The following is a 19,654-nucleotide window of genomic DNA, read 5'->3' on the forward strand; positions in this document are numbered from 1 at the left end:
GACTTATCGCATTGTTAAGCTATCCTTTTACTCTTCTTCCTTATTCTTCCTCCTTCTTCACACTCTCCTTGTTTATCATTCTTCGGTAAAGCATATCCTTCTTTGGTGTATATCAGTAGAGAACACTAACGGACGTATTTACTATAATATCTTTTAATCAATACACGGTAGTAAATTCTGTGCTAAGGTGATCAATCTACCTAACCAATAAAGTAATTTTCTGTGCCTCTTATTTAACTGCTTGTCACAGATAGTTAACACTGCTTCGTGCTCAGTCATTGTGTGCAAATATATACACCAAGTTCTGTTCCCGGTCTTTCGTAGCAGTATACCCTTCGTGCTGTGCTATGTGCTCTCGGGCTATAAGAGGAATATACTGTTTGAGTCATAAGTATGTTCGCACTGTCTAGTTTTGGGACGTTTTCGAATCCCTGAACGCCTTACAAACGATGGGGTCACAGCTATGGTATTTCCTGTGATTACGGTTGGTATGCTCAGACGCTCTCGGGCTAGAAGAGTAATAAACCGTTTGAGTCATAGGTATGTTCGCACTGTCTATTTTTGGGACGTTTTCGAATCCCTGAACGCCTTACAAACGATGGGGTCACAGCTATATATTTCCTGTGACTATGGTTGGTATTTTCAAACGCTTCCGCCTCTCACACATCAACAATTTCCAAAGGCCACAAGAAGATCTGTCGGGTTCGCCTGGGTACTTTTTCCACGTTCATGGTACAGAAGCCTTGTCAAACTATCTCCAGGATCATAAAACTACCCGTGACAAAGCCAACAACTCCTGAGAATGCCTAATAAAATGCGGGTATGCTTGGGCGTCGAAATGTTTAAAAATATGGCATTCGATTCTCCGACTCAGTATAGCGTCTGTTTTGTGCTATCAGTCTTAGTGAAAAGGAGGTGTTATCTGCTTGTGGCCTTTTTTCGAGTTCTACAGTAGTATAATCTCTGCATAGTCTATTTTTGCACTTAAAGATAACATACTGCTGAAGATGAAGTTACTTATTTTGTCCTCTACCAATTCCCTTTCATCGATTCTTAACAGTAATATAACCTTTTTGTTGTCTAAATTTGTACTTGTCGATAAACATACTACTGAAGGCGGAGGTGCTTGCTGTGTGAGGCCTATTACGTCCTCTTCCTATAACCCAAGTGACAGGGATGAGTGCTCGTAGGATGGGTGGGTATGGGCGTGGCCTTTCACAACAGGGTACAGAAGGTGGGAGACTCTCTTTATCCTATCGCTCCTTTTTCTGCTTCTACTTTTACCTGCCCCCTCCCTCCCTCTCCATCGCTTAAGTTCTCGCTCCCTCACAAGCAGCTGATCCCTCTTCCCCCTCCTCCGTGCCTTCCCTCTCCCCCATACACATCTAATCCCTCTCGATGCATTCTTTATCGATCTCTCGCTTTCTCCTCTCACTTTCTCTCCTCTCTCACTCTCACGAAGTTTTTTTTTTCTTCCCACCATTAGCTGTCTTTGATTCTCTCTTCCTCTCTCTCTCTCTGTCTGATTCTCTCTCTCTCTCTCTCTCTCTCTCTCTCTCTCTCTCTCTCTCTCTCTCTCTCTCTCTCTCACCTATCTTTCTTTCTTCCGTCTTTCCTATCTTCCTCCATGTCAGCCTTCCTCCCCTCCTCTCCCTCACTCCCTCCCTCTCTCCCTCCATGCGATAATCCTCAATAGCAGGAAAAAAACGAAGGAAAAGTTCAACCGAGCGGAAGACGAAAAGCCGTGTCCAGAGATGCACACAACGAGAGATTCTCCTTAACGTATACATGTGTGTGTGTGTGTGTGTGTGTGTGTGTGTGTGTGTGTGTGTGTGTGTGTGTGTGTGTGTGTGTGTGTGTGTGTGTGTGTGTTCGTTTATGCACACACTTAAATTTGATCTTCAGTGTATGTTTATTTTCAGGGAGGACAAAAAAAGAAGAAAAAAAGATATAAAAAAAACAGTAAAAAATAGTACACACACGCACGCACACACACACACACACACACACACACACACACACACACACACACACACCACATCACACAATACATCACACAATACTACCCCACCCCACCCCACCGCACCACAATCACCACCACACCTCATTAATTCTACTCCAGCACACCTTTCTACCACCCCACAACACCATAACCACCACCATCACAACCACAACCACAAATACCACCCGCAATTGGCCTTCATACTAACAACACAGCAACACACGTGAGGTCCTCTAGTGCACCTACTGTAACATTATACAAACAGGAAACTAAACACACTCTTATAAGACGAGTAAGGAAAGAAGGGAAAAATCTATCTAACCTAACCTAACCTAACCTAACCTAACCTAGCTTAACCTACTGTAACATTATAGAAACAGGAAACTAAACACGATCTTATAAGACGAGTAAGGAAAAAAAGGGATAAAACTGTCAGCTGGAAGTCCGGTATGAGCCTAGAAATCAAATAGAGAACACACAGCTCTACTAAACCATCCCTGGCAACAAGTGTGAAGAGCTGTGTGGACGTAAGGAAGAAGTGAGACGAGAGAGTAAAGAAAAAGAGACTTGGGGAAGATAAGCAAAGAGGAGAGGAAGGAGAAGGATGATGAGTGTGGGAAAGTGGCAGGAGGTGGAGGACGAGTGAAAGGAGTGTAACAACAAGAGGCAAACGGGAAAGGTGACTGACGAGAGGAAAAAAAGGGAGAGGTTGAGACTGTACACGAGTAAGAGAAGAGTGAGAAGTAGAAGGGATGGAGGGCGAGTAGAGGAAACACAGGCATTGAATCTGAATGTAGAGTATGAGGATGAAGGATGAGTGTAGAGATTGAAAGGTATGAAACAACGACAAATATACTCTGGAAGGGAGATTGAAATTATAGAAAGAAAATATAGACAGGTAGGACAGAAGGGAGGAGAAGGAGAGAAAGTAAACTGGAGGGAAGGCAGAAGAGAAGAAAACAGAGAAAGAAAGAACAGGAGGAAGGAGAAGGAGAGAAAGTAAACTGGACGGGAGGCTGAAGAGAACAAATAAAGACAGGAAAAAGAGAGAGAAGTGAAGAAGAGGAAGAGAAGGAGGAACAAGAGAAGAGTAGGGAAGAGGAGAAGGAAGACGAGGAGGAGGAGGAGGAAGAGGAGGGGAGAGCTTCACCATCAGCATCACCATCACACATTAGCGTCCTGCCGTCAGCCAGTGTCCGGGTCTGGCGAGGCTTGGGGGGGGGCGGAGAGTGGACGGGGGGCGAATGGAGGGTGGTGAGGGGGGTCAGGGGTGTTGGGGAGGCGCTAACGTGGCCCCGCGACCCCACCTCGAGGCCCTGACGTTGCTGATTCCCCGCCTGTGATTACAATATATATTTGCAATTTTCCGTCTTTTTTTTTCTCTTGCATGACGGCTGAGGTTTGTCACACAGTCTAAGAATACACAGTCATTCCACTCTCTCGGTTCCAATTTTGAAGCACTTCGCGCGTGACGTCTCCTTAGATAGTGATATGTTACGTAGATGTCTTTCTCAACAGGTAATCTTGCTGTAATATATATGCCTGTGGCTCGGCTCCTCCAATACATCATCAGCAACCCATTTCACCGGGTTATGCAAGGTTGTGGGCTACGGGCAAACCTTTATGGCATATATCTAGTGTTATGGGCAGTAAATGTGAGTTTTGAATATTACGACAGAGGCCATGATTTGCACATTTTGGTCTGCTTACACAACTGATGATAAGTTTCTACACGGGGCAGCAGAGGTGGCTACGAGAGGAAGAAGTAACACAGACGGTGCCCGCCGCGTCGCGCCGTGCCGCCGGGCCGGGCAGGGCCGCGGCGGGAACCGACTTGCCGCTCCGCCGGGCCGCCGCTCCCTTATCTGCCGCTCCATCGCCACCCAGACGCCGGCGATTTATGGTCGGGATATTTAGCGCTTTCAATTATGCCGCGTGACTGAGGCGTGTGGCGACGCGGCCTGTTGTTAGCGTCGCTTACTGAAATATATATTAGTGGACGAGATTGTGATGTCTGTGTGAGTGTGTGTGAGTGTGTGTGTGTGTGTGTGTGTGTGTGTGTGTGCACGCGCGTGTTATGGATAAAAATAAGTACACACACGTATATCTATCTTTCTATCTATTTGCACACACACACACACACACACACACACACACACACACACACACTGCACGCCACTGTTCACTTGAGTGGTGTGCGGCGGCGCGGCGCGGCGTCTCACACACTCAAGGGCCTTGGAAGTCCCGGCGCCCCACACGGTCCCACCCTCCCAATCCCCCACTCAGGCCGGGACCCGCCCCTTAGCCTGTTATATCAAGCCGATAATACAGGTTAGTCTCGCTTTTTACACGCTGTACGGGCCATTTGTCGGCCTGAAAGGACGCGGCTTAGGCACAGCACGCGGTAAAAGCCGAGCCGGCGGGAAGGACGATAACGAAGGAGGCGAGTGTAAGAGACGAGAGAGGGACGAGTGGTTAGCGACAATCACACTGACCACTTGGGCCCCGCCTCGCCCTTTTCCCTTTCCCCTCCCCTGCTCATTTTTTCCTCTCCACTCCCCAAGCATCATCGAGAGGCGCTTTTTTCACCCCTCAAAAAGTGGCCGTCGAGCATAGCGCTTCAGGAGTGAATATTGTCGCCTCTAGTGTCTCTGTGGCCTCGGACCGACGCCGGGCTGTGATGTGTGGAGCTCTCAGCCACCTCACTACCTGCCTTCCCGCCCTCCCTTTCTCCTCCCTCCGTGCATACATCAAACTTTAGGCCCAGCGTCTGCATACTGAAAGGAAACTAAAAGAAAAATACCTTCTGAATAACCTCCGTTACTGATGTGGTTTTCATATATAGTTTTTTTTCGTTACCAAGGTCTCCAGCGTGGCCCCGCGGAGCCTGGGGCTACACAATGTTATCGGCTCTGGGGCAGCGTGTCGGGGTCAAAGGAGGGGGGGCGAAGGGAAGAAAGGGAGAGAGGAGAAAGAGTGAAGAGTTAAGTGTTGTTTAAAGTGAAAGAAAAATATTGGGAGGAGTGTATGGCGTGGACTATAAGAAGAGGACAAGGAGAAAGAAGAGGGTGAGAAGAATAGGATAAAAGAGTGGAAAGAGGAGGATGAGAAAAAGGAAAAGAGGAAACTATTTTTGCAGACATAGAAGAATATATTAGTTAGATAATCACTGACTTGGTAACAATGAAAGAAGTTAAGTTATATAAGAATACGATATAGGTGTTAGTAAATGCGGTTAAGTAGAGAGCATATTCACACAAAAAAGAAAAAAAATGCATAGTGTTTTTTCCTAAGGTGCAATAGTCTCTCTCTCTCTCTCTCTCTCTCTCTCTCTCTCTCTCTCTCTCTCTCTCTCTCTCTCCAGTCCCCCGCCGTGAGTTAGTAGACAGGCTGCAGTTAGGCTATTAGTGATGCTCCTATTTGCTAGTTAAGATGGGCCGACCGAGGGCTGAGGTACATCATAATTTACTAGGGAGGGGGCCCGTGTGTGTGTGTGTGTGTGTGTGTGTGTGTGTGTGTGTGTGTGTCACGATGGTCAAGGGGTATGGTGGAGGGAAGAGGGTGAAGGAGGAGAGGAGTAGGAGTAGGAGGTGGTGGAGGAGGAGGAGGAGGAGGAGGAGGAGGAGGAATTGTCTGGAAGAAGCGAGAGAAGGAGGCAATAAAGATTAGAGAAAGGTAGAAAATTAGTCAGAGATGAAGAAATGTGAGATAATGGGACGTGGAGGAGAAGGAGGAGGAGGAGGAGGAGGAGGAGGAGGAGGAGGAGCATGAAAAAGAAGAGAGGAATGGAAAGATGATGAGTAAAATTGCTGAACAAGAAGAGAAAAAAATATAAGTACAAGTAAGTATAAGTAAGTAAGATTGGTGAACAAGAAGAGAAAAAAAATAAGGAATGATATATTTAAGGAGAGACTGACAATACACGTAGAAATAAATATGTTAGCTGAGAGGCGAAGCGAAGTGTCAGGAACGTAAATCCACCTAATTTGAATAAAGCGACGACTGACTGAATGATCCCCAGAATTAATAAACTATAATATGAAAGAAAAAAAAAAGAAAAAGAAAACCATTATATTCAAATTCCACACTGACCGGGTAATTACTTTTTATTATGAACACGCCCGAGAAGTATGCGAAAAAAACAACTAACAGGCAAGATAAAGAAATAAGATAAACGTCAGAAAAATGAGTGAAAAATACCAAAACTTAAAAAAAAACTCAAACGAAAAAAAACAAAAAAAAAACAGGCATAGATAACAAGCAAAGATAAAGTTAAAAAAAAGTACAACAATCTGAAAACTTAAAAATAAATCCAACCAAAAACTCTCAAAACAAAAAGAAGAAAAAACAAAACAAAACACTCCACCACGCACACAAACAAGGCCGATGATTGGCTGAAACAAACAAAACGGGAGTGTCCACCTGAGCACCTAGGCCAATCAGGAGGCGCGGCTGGCCCAGGTGAGGTGCGAACCCGGCTGACGTCACCGGTGATTGTAATTTATCCCAGTCGTGAGGATAAAGCCACAAGCCGCTGACGGAGATGCTGGGTTGATGCTGGGTGGAGTGAGCCAACGAGGGAGGGAGGGAGAGAGGAAGGGAGAGCGAGGACAGGGATGGAAGAGAGGATGCTGTCTGCAGGTCCGTGGGAGAGGGATGGAAGGAAAGGGATAAGGATGGAAGGGTGGGACAGGGATGGAAGGGAAGGGTTAGGGATAAAAGAAAAGGAAGAAGGATGGAAGGGAAGGGACAGGGATGGAATGGAAGGGTTAGGGATGAAAAAAAGGGAGAAGGACGGAAGGGAAGGGACAGAGATGGAAGGGAAGATTTAGGGATGGAAGGGAATGGACAAGGAGAGAAGGGAAGAGAAGGGACAGGGATAGTAGGGAAGGAAAGGGACAGGGATGAAAAGGAAGGGAAGGGGGTAGAAGCGAAGGGAAGGTACAGGGATGGAAGGGAAGGGAGAAGAATGAAAGGGAAGGGAAGGGATTTAGGAGAGGGCGTGGATAGTGACAGCAAAAGTGGAGAAGACGGGAGAGAATAAGTGAGTAGAGAAGAGATAGAAGAGAAGAGATTATTTAAGAACAGGGGAAGAGAGATAGATAGATAGATAGAAAGATTTATACACGCAAAATGACTAAAAAACACAAAAAAAGAACACACACACACACACACACACACACACACACACACACACACACACACACACACATCACCACTAACGAGGAAAAATACGACAGCGAAGGTAATAATAATAAAAAAAGAAATACAGAGGAGAAAGGTTATCAATATGTAGATGATGACGAAGAAGAAATAATGGAAAAGAAGAATGAGATGAAGGAAATAGTGATGAGAGAGTTGGGTGTTGGTGGTGATGGTGGTGATGGTGATGGTGATGGTGGTGATGGTGGTGGTCACTGCGACGTAAAGGAGTGTATGTGACGGCTGACTGAACACACACACACACACACACACACACACACACACACACACACACACAAATAAAGCGGAAAAAACACGTAAAACAAATAATGAACAAAAAATGATAATATTGCAGTTACTGAATGCATGATGATGAAGATGAAGGTGAAGATGATGCCGATAAGAAGATGAGGCGTGGATAACGACGAAGAAAACGGCGAAATAAAAAAAAGATAATAAGTTAGGAACATTCGTAGGATAAGCCAAAGTAAACTTCCGGGTTCATAGAGGGGGCTGGCACTGAGGAGGGAGGAAAAGAAAGAGAGATATTAGTGAGAAAGTCAAGGGAGGGAGAGAGGGAGGGGGGGGAGAGAGAGAGGGAAAAAGAAAACGAAGGAGGAGGCGAAATAATAAAATAAAGTCCTGAGTCGTGGTTTGTATAAAGAAAAAAATGGAAGAAAAACACTAAATATAGGAAAAAAAGTAGACGCACACACACACACACACACACACACACACACACACACACACACTCGCATTACCAAGCAGAGTGACAGATGTGTAGATAGACAAACAGGGCTGATGGATATATTGACAGGCAGAATATTTGCGGTAAGACATTTCTCTCTCTCTCTCTCTCTCTCTCTCTCTCTCTCTCTCTCTCTCTCTCTCTCGTTCTCACACCTGGACATGCATAATCATAATTCCACCCTCCCTCCCACCTCTGCATGCTCCCCCCTCCCTCCTCCTTCCCCTTGCTGCATGCTCTTCCCCCTTCCCCCCTTGCATGCTCCCCCCCTTCCCTTTTCTTGGTACGAGGCGCCCAGTGTCACTCCGGTCCCGGCTGCTCCCCGCAAGCAACGTGCCATTAAGCTAAGTTATTCTGGCGTTAGTGGTGGCCCAGCGCTCCCGGGCTTGCGCCACTCAGCCGCCGTCTCAAGGCTGGTTGTTCTGGAGACAGCTGCCACAGAGCCTCACAGAAGATATGTATAATAATGCCCCGCACGAGATGTAGTTAGTTTGTAGGTCATTGGGGTGGCTGGAGGGGGATGCAACGAGAATATCTATACATCATTATCTTTCTTTTTTGCTCAGCTTTTGTTGTTTGAATGATTATGGAGGCAGTTACCACGGTGCCTCTCAGTAGCTTTGTATAATAACGCGCATGGGATGTACGTAGCTACTTCGTAGGTTACTGGAGTGGCTGGTAGGGCATGTAACGAGGGAATGAGTATGCATCAACCTCCTTCTTGCTGGACGTTTGTTTGTATCCCTCTGAGGAGCTTTGAAATCCCATAGGAGGGGCATTTAACGAGTACATCTAACGCATCATCTTCCTTCCTACTTGGCTTCTGTTGCGTGGCCCTCTCATGAGCTTTGTAATCACTTTGAAAGGCATGTAACAAGGGCATCTGTGCATCTTCATCTTCCTGCTCGGCTTCTGTTCGTACCCTTCAACTGAGTTTCGCAATCCCACTGGAAAGGCATGTAAAGAGAGTCTCATCTTCCTCCTTCCTGCTCGGCATCTACGTGTGTCGCTAGCCTCAGGTGGTGTGCTTGTCCCTCTTCTCTTCTCGTCTTCTCAGCACGCGCGGCAATAACGGTAAAAGTCCGGCAAATGAGGCTCTGATGACTTTGATTTTCGCGACATGGTTTCTTGTTTGGGGGAGGCAGCAGGCCGTCTTGCGCGCCAAACCGGCCGGGCACCCGCCACGCCAAGCCTGCTCCCGGCCTGACCAAATGCGGGTGAAAGAAGGAAGAGCGCGGTGGAAGAGAAAGGCACGAGAGGGAAAGGAACGCACGCATGAGGCGAATACAGAGAGCATCAAGAGATTAGAGGAAGTTATGTCGTTGAAAATAAGAATCCATCAGTTTTTGTTTGCGCGGAGGTTAGTTACGCTGACGGACCCCTTGCATGAGGACACCTGGGACTGTGCTGGTGGGTGAGGGGCGCTGAGGGTGGCTAATGAGGCTGACAGAACGTACAGGTGTTGGGTTCATGGGCCTGGAAGTACGTGTTTGTTAGTGTGAAATGTTCGTGTCCGTGGGTAGTAGAAGTAGCGGTAGGGGTAGTGACTAAGTAGGAAGTGTTTGGTAATATGTAATGATGGATGTTATCGTAGAGAAATTAATAGTCTTACAACACTTCAACGGAGACACTCCTTCACACGGTGCCTTATAGTGAAGTGTTGCAGCATACTAAAAGTGATAATAATTTACATGCACGATAGGTAACGACGGATACTTATATAGCATGTGTTTAAAATAGAATGTGTGCGTGTGTGTGTGTGGGGGGGGGGGGGGTAGCCAGTGCCTGTGTGTGTGTGTGTGTGTGTGTGTCAACGCCTGTCTGTGTGTATCAGTGCCTGCGTGTGTGTGGCGTGCAGTGGCGTGGTGTGTGGGGGTGTACGGGGGCGTGTGGCGGGCCGCAGTGGGTGTTGAGGGGAGGAGACAAGTCATTAAGCGCGCCCACTCCCTCCAATCACCATAAAAGGAGCACGAGAGACCCTCAAAGGTAAGGCTCTCCTGCCAGGTGATCGCGTGGGAACCAGGCTTTCTCTCCCTCAGCGGCGGGCAAGGAGCGGAGGGGGATAAGCGGGTGGAGGAGAGGAGACGTAGAGAAGGAGGGGGAGGAGAGGTAGGGAAGGAGGAGGAGGAGGAAAAAGAAATGAGAGGAGGATCAAGATAGAAGGAGGAGGCGAAGGAGAAGAAAAGAGGAGGGAAGTATTAGGAACAGGAGAAGAGGAGGATGAAAAAGCGAAGGGGAGGGATCGAGGAGAGTGGCAGGGTAAGAAATAGAGGGAGATAAGTAAAAGGAAAGGAGAGATAGAGAAGGAGGAAGAAAAAAAAAGAGGAGAATGATAGGAGAGGGCGGAGGAGGATGGGAAAGAAAAGATGGGAAAAAAGAGGATGAGGAGGAACGGGGAGAGATGTGAGGATAAGAAGAGGAAAGGAGAAGGAAGAAGAGAGGAAAAAAGGTAGGAGGAGAAGAAGAAAAAGAAAAGGGGGATGAGGAAAGGACGGACGTGGAGAGACAGGCTGAGAGGAAGAGGAAGAGGAGGCAGAGGAGAAAAAGGAGAAAGATAGGAGAGGGAGAAGGAGAAAAAGGATGAGAAAGATCAGGGAAGGGATAGAAGATGAGGAGGACGGGAGGGATAAGAAGGAGAGACGGATGAGAAGCCAGAGGAGGAGGAGAGGGAGGAGGAGGAGGAGCAAAGGAGGAGGAGGAGGAGGAGGAGGAGGATTGGCAGCGGCGTGGAGTGGGTTTCGGATGTCGTGTACTTTCGTTTTCCTCTCGACTCTCCTTTTGTTTTATTTATTCTCTCCTCTGCTGCCCCAACCACTTGAGCCGAGTTGTGATACCTGCTTCAGCTCGGCCGCTCCTTACTTTACTTTATTTCTTTCCTCGTACTCCTTTTCTCATATTCCTCATGTGTACTCGTCGTTTTTCTTTGCCGCATTTATGATATATATCTTCATTACTTTTAACGTTTCCTCTTTTCGCTGAATCATGCCTTTAGTCCTCTGTTTGTCTTTACTTCCTGAAGGAGCTGTCAGGCAGGGAGGAGTGGAGGAAGGAGGGGCTGCGGGGCGGGGGACGGCTGGAGAGGGATGCGGACGTGGGTGACAGGAACCGGGGAAGGGAGGCAGACCGGATATTTCATTCCATTTGTTTATCAATTTGTCATTAAGCATGTTTCTAAATACTTAATTATAAAAACAATCAGTATATTAATAAACAAATTGATTTACATAAATGACTGTATGAATTAATTCATTGATACAGTACAAAGGCACCAATGAGTCAATGAATCAATGATTAGTAAAATAATGTTTGATGATGCTAGCCAATCACTAAAGTTGTATTCATTGACAAGTATTATATGCATACAAATATAAATACATACATACACATAAAGATACATAAACATACACTAAGTCGTGTATACATAAGCAAAAATTTCCCATAGAGTTTTGTATAACGAAATTATCACAAAATATAATTACGAAGTTCTTTACACCGCGATAAAAGGTGAAGGAGCATAAAGGCCGCTTCTCACCAGACAGTGGCTCAGGAAATGACCAGTATAATGAGAATCAGCCATCTGTTATAATGCAAATATTTTCACAATTCATTTCTTGCCGAGTCTTTTTGAGCCTTCACCAATGTTTTTCCCTCGAGGGTCCTGCTGTGCACTCAGTATAATGAAAACAAAACAAAATAACAAAACCCAACAACAGGCATCCTCTCCATCCATAAATGTATCTGGCTTTTCCTGCAGATGTCCATCATCACACGAGCGCCAAGCTTATTCCACTCCCTGACAGTCATATTTGTATACAAACAATTGCCATTACCTTGGTTTCGCCTACTTTCATTTATTGCAACCAAATGCTAGAAGTCTTACCCTGCTTGTCACCACAGAGTTATAGGCTATAACTCTGTGCTTGTCACTTATAAGCACTTTAACATTAAAATCGTCACCTTATTAACATCATTTTTGTTTTATACCAGTATGCAAATGAATTATGACCCTTCTCTCTTTCTACAAAAACTTTAACATCACATTTGTCGGCTTATTAAAATTATTCTTCCTTAATTAAAAATATGCGAATATATCCCGACACGGGGTACTCAGGCTGCCGCAGACGCTGGCGCCAGGCCGCCACTAATGAGACAGAGCAGTGGCGCGCGGCTGTCACTGAGGCCTCGGTGCGCGCCTCGCCGCTGACGGGGAGCGAGCGACGCGCCGCGCAGGCCTAGACGGCGCGGCTGATACTGTGTGTAAACAACCCGTACTAATGAGCCCCTATTACTTACTCCTCCTCCCCGCCCTGGCCACCGCGGCGCTGTCTTCATACGACGTTAGCAGCGGGAGAGACAGAAATTAAGATGCTACGAATGGGCAAGATTACAGCATTAAGAGACGGAACATAAACAGCAGGAGAAAAAGGAAAGGATGGTACGATTGAAAAAAAATATCAATAAACAAAATCCTCCTCTTTAAATTAACGGGTCGGAAAACGTGAAAGTCGTCCTCGGGATATTATATAAATGAAAAACAACAAATATATTAATGATTTTATGAGCCATTATTGGAAAGGAAAACTTACGCTGACGCAATAATTATACAGACGATGTAGTAGTGGTAATAGTAGCAATAATGGAAGCAGAATTATTATTATTATTATTATTATTATTATTATTATTATTATTATTATTAGAGGAAGAAGCAACAGTGTAAGTAACGATAGATTTACGTCTGTCTGTATTGTAGCAAGTCATCTGTGTATAGCTATCATCGTGGAGTATGATAAGTATGAGTGTGAAAAGTATCTGCCTGGTTTGTGTGTGTGTGTGCGTGTGTGTGTGCGTGTGTGTGTGTATGTGTGAGTGTGTGTGTGTGTGTGTGTGTGTGAATCCGCGTGTAAGTGTGTATGTATGTGTGTGCGTGTGTGGTGTAGGTCAAGCGGTGCATGAGGCGTGCTTGGTCAAAAGTCAAACACTTCACTATTCTACGTAAAGCTCTGAGCCGCTCAAGCGTGAACCGCCCGAGAGAGTCCGTCCGCCAGCGAGGATGAAACATTTCCTTGGCGGCGGCGAGAAGCGGAATTTACAAGCAAAGATGAAAACGACTTGATTACTGTAGATGGAAAAAAGGGAAGAATCATGCAAGAGTTTAATTAGAGAGAGAGAGAGAGAGAGAGAGAGAGAGAGAGAGAGAGAGAGAGAGAGAGAGAGAGAGAGAGAGAGAGAGAGTAATGGGGGGAGGGGGGGATCAAGCCTGACAGCCATCTAATGAGGTACGAGGCGTCCACAATGAAAACAAAAAATATAATTGGAGGCAAAAAATCATGTGTTCATCTGCCGGTATTACTAAAGAACTGTTGGCTAACCTACTAATGGTCACTGCCCCGTCAGCTCTGAAGAAGTGAAACCCGTTATACCGTCGCCTGCCATTACCACCACTACTACATTTTTTGCATCTGCCTTGTGGCCTGACGGAGCTTGCAGGCGATGAGTGCAGATTGTTTTTAAAAGGTCGCTATCTTCATACGGACCACGCGTAGCCATAGCGTAGGCTGCAACTAAAGATAGATCATAGGGAAATAACGAAGGAATTATCAGTATTATGCTACAGTGACCTAACACATAGTACTGATGGCATTGAATTTCCGTAGTCCAGTCTGATCAACCTCCGATTCTTGCGTGTGAGAAAGGGAAAAACGACACACAACCAGACATCTCAGCTCTTCATCTATGTCTATATCGAGCAAGGTAGTTAAGAATCATGCATATACGAAAATCTTGCACCTGGTCTTGCAGTGGTGGGTGAGTGACCCGCTGAGACAGGAGATCAAGGCTAGGCAACATCAGGTTACTCGTCTCTATCTTTCCTTTCTCTATTAGTTTTTTGGTTACCTTTACCATCGACATCTTCCCATCACCATCACTGCGATAACCACAATAGCACCACAACGATCACCGCCGGGCAATCTTCCCACCACTGTCTTCACCGCTGCCTGCCGTGAGTGCTGCCATAACGGCCTCGGCGGCAGCGGCGGCAACAACAACAGGTGCAGCGATGGCGCATCAAGCCGCAAACAGCACACCGGCGCGCAGGAACACCGCCACACAATCTGAGGGTCGTGAGGGCGGGTTGGACATTAAGAGGATCATTTTGGACCCTAATTACCTGCAACCCGTCATTAAAGATGCTTAACGGCATCTGATTGTTAGCGGAGGGCTGTCCCCGCAGGCCGCCCCGCGCCGCGAGGAGGGCGCGGCGCGGGGCGGAGCGGGCCATGTACGTGCTGGGGAGGGGCGGCGGGGCCCGACGTGGATGTGTTGGGGGAGGGGTGGGGCCCACGCCGTCACACAGGATTGACTGCAGGCACGTGACGCTTTTTCTTATATTCTGGCAAGGAAAAATACCAAATAGTTGGATTTCCTTTTGTCTGGTAATAATCCTGCGCCGTCCAGCGTCCCGCCAGGCGCGGCCCATCCTGGCGCGGGCACTGGCCGCCGCCCTGGTCAGTATTCCTGGCGGCACGCAGGCCGATCGTCCCTTATTTCACTGCCGGGACATTGACAGGCTTCTCACATTTAATGCTTTCTTCCAAGATGCTGAGGGAGGACACTTGCGTAACAACTAACTGATATAACCTTCATTACAAATAATTATCTCAGACAACAAAAAAATCAGCAATACTTAACCTTTCCACTGTTCATTTTCTCCGAAATGGATGGAAAAAATAACAACTACATGATAATTACACGAACGGGAATTACGTCACCGGCAATAAAAGGTAGTCGCATAAATTTTCCCAAACCTTTATTTTAGTCTCTCTCTCTCTCTCTCTCTCTCTCTCTCTCTCTCTCTCTCTCTCTCTCTCTCTCTCTCTCGTTCACACACACTAGCCTGGAAGATCGCGCAACACAACATTTGCATACGAGGAGAACCAGGTTATTGAGCAGACGGTGATGCAAGCGCGCTGCCTACCTGCCAAGTGGGTGAAGGTGGGACAGGGAGGAGAGGGCGAGGAAGGGCAATCAAGAGGGAGAATGAGGAGAAAGAATGAAGAGAAAGGGACATTAAAAACAGTGAAAATATATATACAAAGAGCAGGACGTGAGAAAAAGAGGGAAAGAAAGAGATAATGCGCTTTTAACGATAAGATTTCTGCGGGAAGGCAAGACGCAAGGTGCATAAGTGACAGCTCTCGTCTTCACGCCGACCCCTAACTGTCTCTCAGAGCCGGCGGGGGTGCGGCGCGGGGCATGGGGGCGCCGCGGGGAGGCCACAGGATGATGGGGGAAGACGCGGAGCAGGTAGGCGGGAAGGCAAAGGGGAGAGGCGGGCTGTGGCTTTGCTGATTCTGTGACCCACATAAACGCTGCCATAAACTAAGGCACTCATCCGGGCAGAACGTGTAGGCTCCCAAACCCATGACCCAGATAAGGCGAGGAGGAGGAGGAGGAGGAGGAGGCTGGGAGGATATGACGAGCAGAGGAAGAGTTGGGTGTATACGCTTAAACTACGCGTGGCCTTCGTGCGCATCCCCGTTTCACTGACCTTTAAGCACCGAGGAAGAGAAGCCAAGAGGAGAGGGAGGCTGAGAGGTACGATATAGCTGCGCGTGGCCTCGGTGCTCATCCCCGTTTCACTGACCTTTAAGCACCGAGGAAGAGAAGTCAAGAAGAGAGGGAGGCTGGGAGGTTATAAGGAACGAAGGAAGGGTTGATAAAGGCAAAGATGGGGACATACGACATAGCTGCGCGTGGCCTCGGTGCTCATATCGGTTTCATTGGCCCGTGAGGATTGAAGAGGATAGATGAGAGAGAGAGAGAGAGAGAGAGAGAGAGAGAGAGAGAGAGAGAGAGAGAGAGAGAGAGAGAGAGAGAGAGAGAGAGAGAGAGAGAGAGAGAGAGAGAGAGAGAGAGAGAGAGAGAAGAAACATTATGACCCTCTTAAAGAAAAAAAACGTAGGCGGGACACACACACACACACACACACACACATACCCCCCTCTCCTCCTCTCCCCTTCTCCTCCACACACACGTTCCAAAATAGGGGGATTGAGTTACGCCTTTTCACTAGTAACGTCAACACGCCCTTTGATCAGCCCTTTACAGAGCACACAAGGGCCTTTTCCACCCCGTTTAACGCTCCCTCCCTCGTCCCCGTATGCTCGGTGACTGATCCGCCCTGATCCTGCCTAATGTACCTCACGAGCGATCTTATAACAGGTGGACGACTCGGGGGTTTGCACAGGTATCAATGGGAATAAAAGGGACGAGTGTAGGGGAAGGGAATAGGGATGTAGGGGGAGGTTTTAAGTATCTTCGTATGCCCTATCTGTCTGTTTTGTTTTCTCTCTCTCTCTCTCTCTCTCTCTCTCTTTATCTATCTCCCTCATATGTCAGTGTAGGCCTGGTAAAATTTTGATAGGCCTAGGTGTCATCTTCCTTATATGTTTTGGTTATCATTTAGTACTCAATCAACCTCTCTTCTTCTTCCTCCTCCTGTACTTCCCTTCACCCCTTCTCTTTTCATCCAACTTCCTATTCATTCACCCTTCTCAACTTCCCCTTCACAACTTCTCTCTTCATTCATCCTTCTATTCATTCACCCTTCTTAACTTCCCTTTCACTACTTCTCTCTTCATTCATCCTCTTACACCTTGTATGTACGTTCCCTTCTCCTAACTGACTTCCTCCTCTTTACCTTTTTTGTCCCTCTTGTGTTTCTTTACTTCCGTACCTCAAATTTAGAAACCACATTCTTTCCTTTTAATTACCGTCATATTTCTTTCCAATCACGTATGCAATTCCTGATACTTATTTTTTTCCTTTTATGTGTCCTGTATTTTATTTGATTCTTTCCATCTTCAGTTTTCCATTCCTTTGCATTTCGTAACCACACACATCCTCTCCCACCTCCACCCACCTGTCACTAAGCAGCCCATACATTCGCTGCCATCTCTCCCTCCTCTACGTCTGTCATCTACTTGCTTCCCTACGTTCTTTTCTACCTCTCTCTTTCCTACTCTTCTTCCTCTAAACCCACTCTCCCACTAACCACTAACCTCACAGTATCAACTCGTAACACTAACACACTTCCTCGAGCCCTTTTCATTCTTTACTCTCCATCATCTGTCCCCGGTACTTTTCTCCTCACACTCCGCATCTTAAAACGCCCCACGAGGCTGATTTCTGACCCCATACGGAGCCAGGGGGACGAGTCTGCGCCAAATGGGATACGTGCCCTACAGAATACAATGGACCGGTATACAGACGAAGGAGAACCCGCCCAAAAGAGGCTCGACTCACGATAAGAGAGAGATAAGAGAGGTCTGATAGGAGGCGGCTGAGAGCAATATAGAAGGGAGAGGTATGCGGTGAATAAAACAATGAGTGAGGAGCGTTTTAGAGAGAGAGAAGGAAAAGTCGGAGCGAAAGAAAGAAGAAACAAAGTAAGAACGTTAAGTGGAGAGATGGACATACGTATAAGGCTTGAAGGAATTATTTTATGAAGACCGGGAAATACGCAGGTAGGTACTGGCTGGCTGGATGAGGAGGGGAAAAAAAAGCATGAAAACCACGAAGCAAGAAAGGAAGAAAGAAAAAGAGGAAAAATAAACGGTGAGAAGAAGAGGAAAAAGAGAGAGAGGAAAAATATAAACTTCCGTAAAAAGAACGAGAAAAAGAGGGAGGAAAAAACCCGGAAAAAGAACAGGAGAGGAAAAATAAACAGTAAAAAGAATCAAAGAGAAAAAGAGAAAGAAGGGAAAAATAACAGTGAAAAGTAGAAAATTAAATAGAGAAAGTGTGGAAAATAAAAACACGTAAAAAGAACGAGAGAAAAAGAGAGAAAGGGGAAAATAAAAAAAATAATAACCTTCCATAAAAAGAGCAAGGAAGAGAAAAGAGAGAAAAAAACCCACTACGGAACCTGTCGAGTGAGCAAGAAAGAAAGACAGAAAAGGAAAGAAGGAAAAAAAAAACCCACTTCCGTAAAAAGAACAAGGAAAAGAAGAAGAAGAAAAACTATGGATCCAGTCGACTCTTCTGTAAGCGAGCAGTGCTGTGTCTTCGTGACCCTGCGTGACCCCTGACCCCTCTCGTATGCCTGTCAGGAGACGCGAGTGTGACCAATCAGCTGTTATGGGAGAAATGCCAAAGACGGAGGAAAAGGGGGGAGAGGGGAGGGGAGGGGAGGTAGTGAAGAGGGAGGAAGATGGGAGGGAAGGAAGAGGAGAGAGAGGGAGTGAGAGAAGGTGAAGAGGAGTGAGAAACAGACGACAGATTACTTTCAAAAGGCAGCAAGGAGGAGGAGGAGGAGGAGGAGGAGGAGGAGGAGGAGGAAGAGGAGGAGGAGGAGGAGGAGGAGGATCATGTCGTGAGAGAAGATACGCCTCGGCTGGATGTTTATTAAAGATGAAGAAAAAAATAACAAAAAGAAAAACAAATCACAGAAATACACAGTCAGTACATGGACTAATAACGAGGCCACTTAGGAAGCATCTGTACATACCTACGCCGCGTGACGCCTGGCCCCAGTGCATGCCTCCGTGTTCCTGCCTCCGATCTCTGCCTCATTAACGCGGATAGCCCTTGATGTGGCCGCTGTGTCCAGGCCGATCCCGTTACCCACCAGAGGCACAGGCATGCAGGAGACTTTATTAACCCGGAAAAGTCAACTAGATGGCCGCTTTCTCACGCTGGTGGGTCTTGGCAAAACAACACACTTACCGCGGCTCATAGCAACACAGACAAGACATTTTTCTTTTACAACAAAGGAGAAAGCTCAAGGGCACAAACAAAAGGAAACAATAAAAAAAAGCCCGCTACTCGCTGCTCCTAAAAAGACATAATGATTTGATACGATGCTCGAGTTTAGTCACTCCGTTAGTTTGATGACTTGGCACCGTAAAGAAGTAAGGCGGTGGCTGAGTGGTTAGCTATCAACCCAGACTCTAGATTCTCTCCAAAAGGGGGCAGCATGAGCCAAGCAGGATGACGCCACTATAAACACTTGCCTGCGCCATAACGGACTGGGGCCGACCATCACCTCCCGAGTCCCAACCAAGAAAGTCTGGGCCATGGCGAAACTTAAAGAAAAAAAAGAAAATATATGGGCCTACCACCCTGTACGGTTCCTAAGACCAATATCATGGAAACTGTTAAATAGGGGAGTAACGAGTCACCAGAATTCGCCTAGAGTGAAACCAAATTGTCGAGTCCGTTTTGGCGTTGGCTCCCGCGGGTCCATTTCTCCCCTCTGCTCTGCCACACAGTCCCAACACCTATTTTTTCCTCTCATATGTTACCTATAGCTTACATATGAGAGGAAGAGATACGTGTTGGGACTGTGTGGCAGAGCAGAGGGTTGGAAAGGACCCGCGGGAGCCTACGTCAGACCGGCCTCGACTAGTGTTATGTGATCCCTAATGGTAAGAGACATTTCAGGCAGTTTGTACGCGAAGAGGAAGTATAACCATCACCCCTTCCAGCGACTATTTTGCAGCAGTGTTGAGTCTTTCGATATAAACGGTGCGCTCTGTAATATCCCAACAATCCACAACTACAGTATATATTGCCCACAGTTTCAAAGTACATGCACATCATCACGATTTCAAAAACCCATAAAAATGACCACCAAAAAGCAGAACATCAATCACTGTTAATAATAATGGTCCGTATTCACTACATTCATTCTACATTTC

The 19,654-nt window shown here is 46.7% G+C and overlaps 1 protein-coding gene across 4 annotated transcripts in view; it reads right to left on the minus strand.

The window, feature by feature from the left end:
• The window catches only part of LOC127009505 (knirps-related protein-like), an 86,904-nt gene that overhangs the window by 9,984 nt on the left and 57,266 nt on the right, over positions 1-19,654 (minus strand). The gene's annotated exons all lie outside the window — the stretch shown is intronic.

The sequence above is a fragment of the Eriocheir sinensis genome, chromosome 41 (assembly GCF_024679095.1).
Source record: "Eriocheir sinensis breed Jianghai 21 chromosome 41, ASM2467909v1, whole genome shotgun sequence".
NCBI lineage: Eukaryota > Metazoa > Arthropoda > Malacostraca > Decapoda > Varunidae > Eriocheir > Eriocheir sinensis.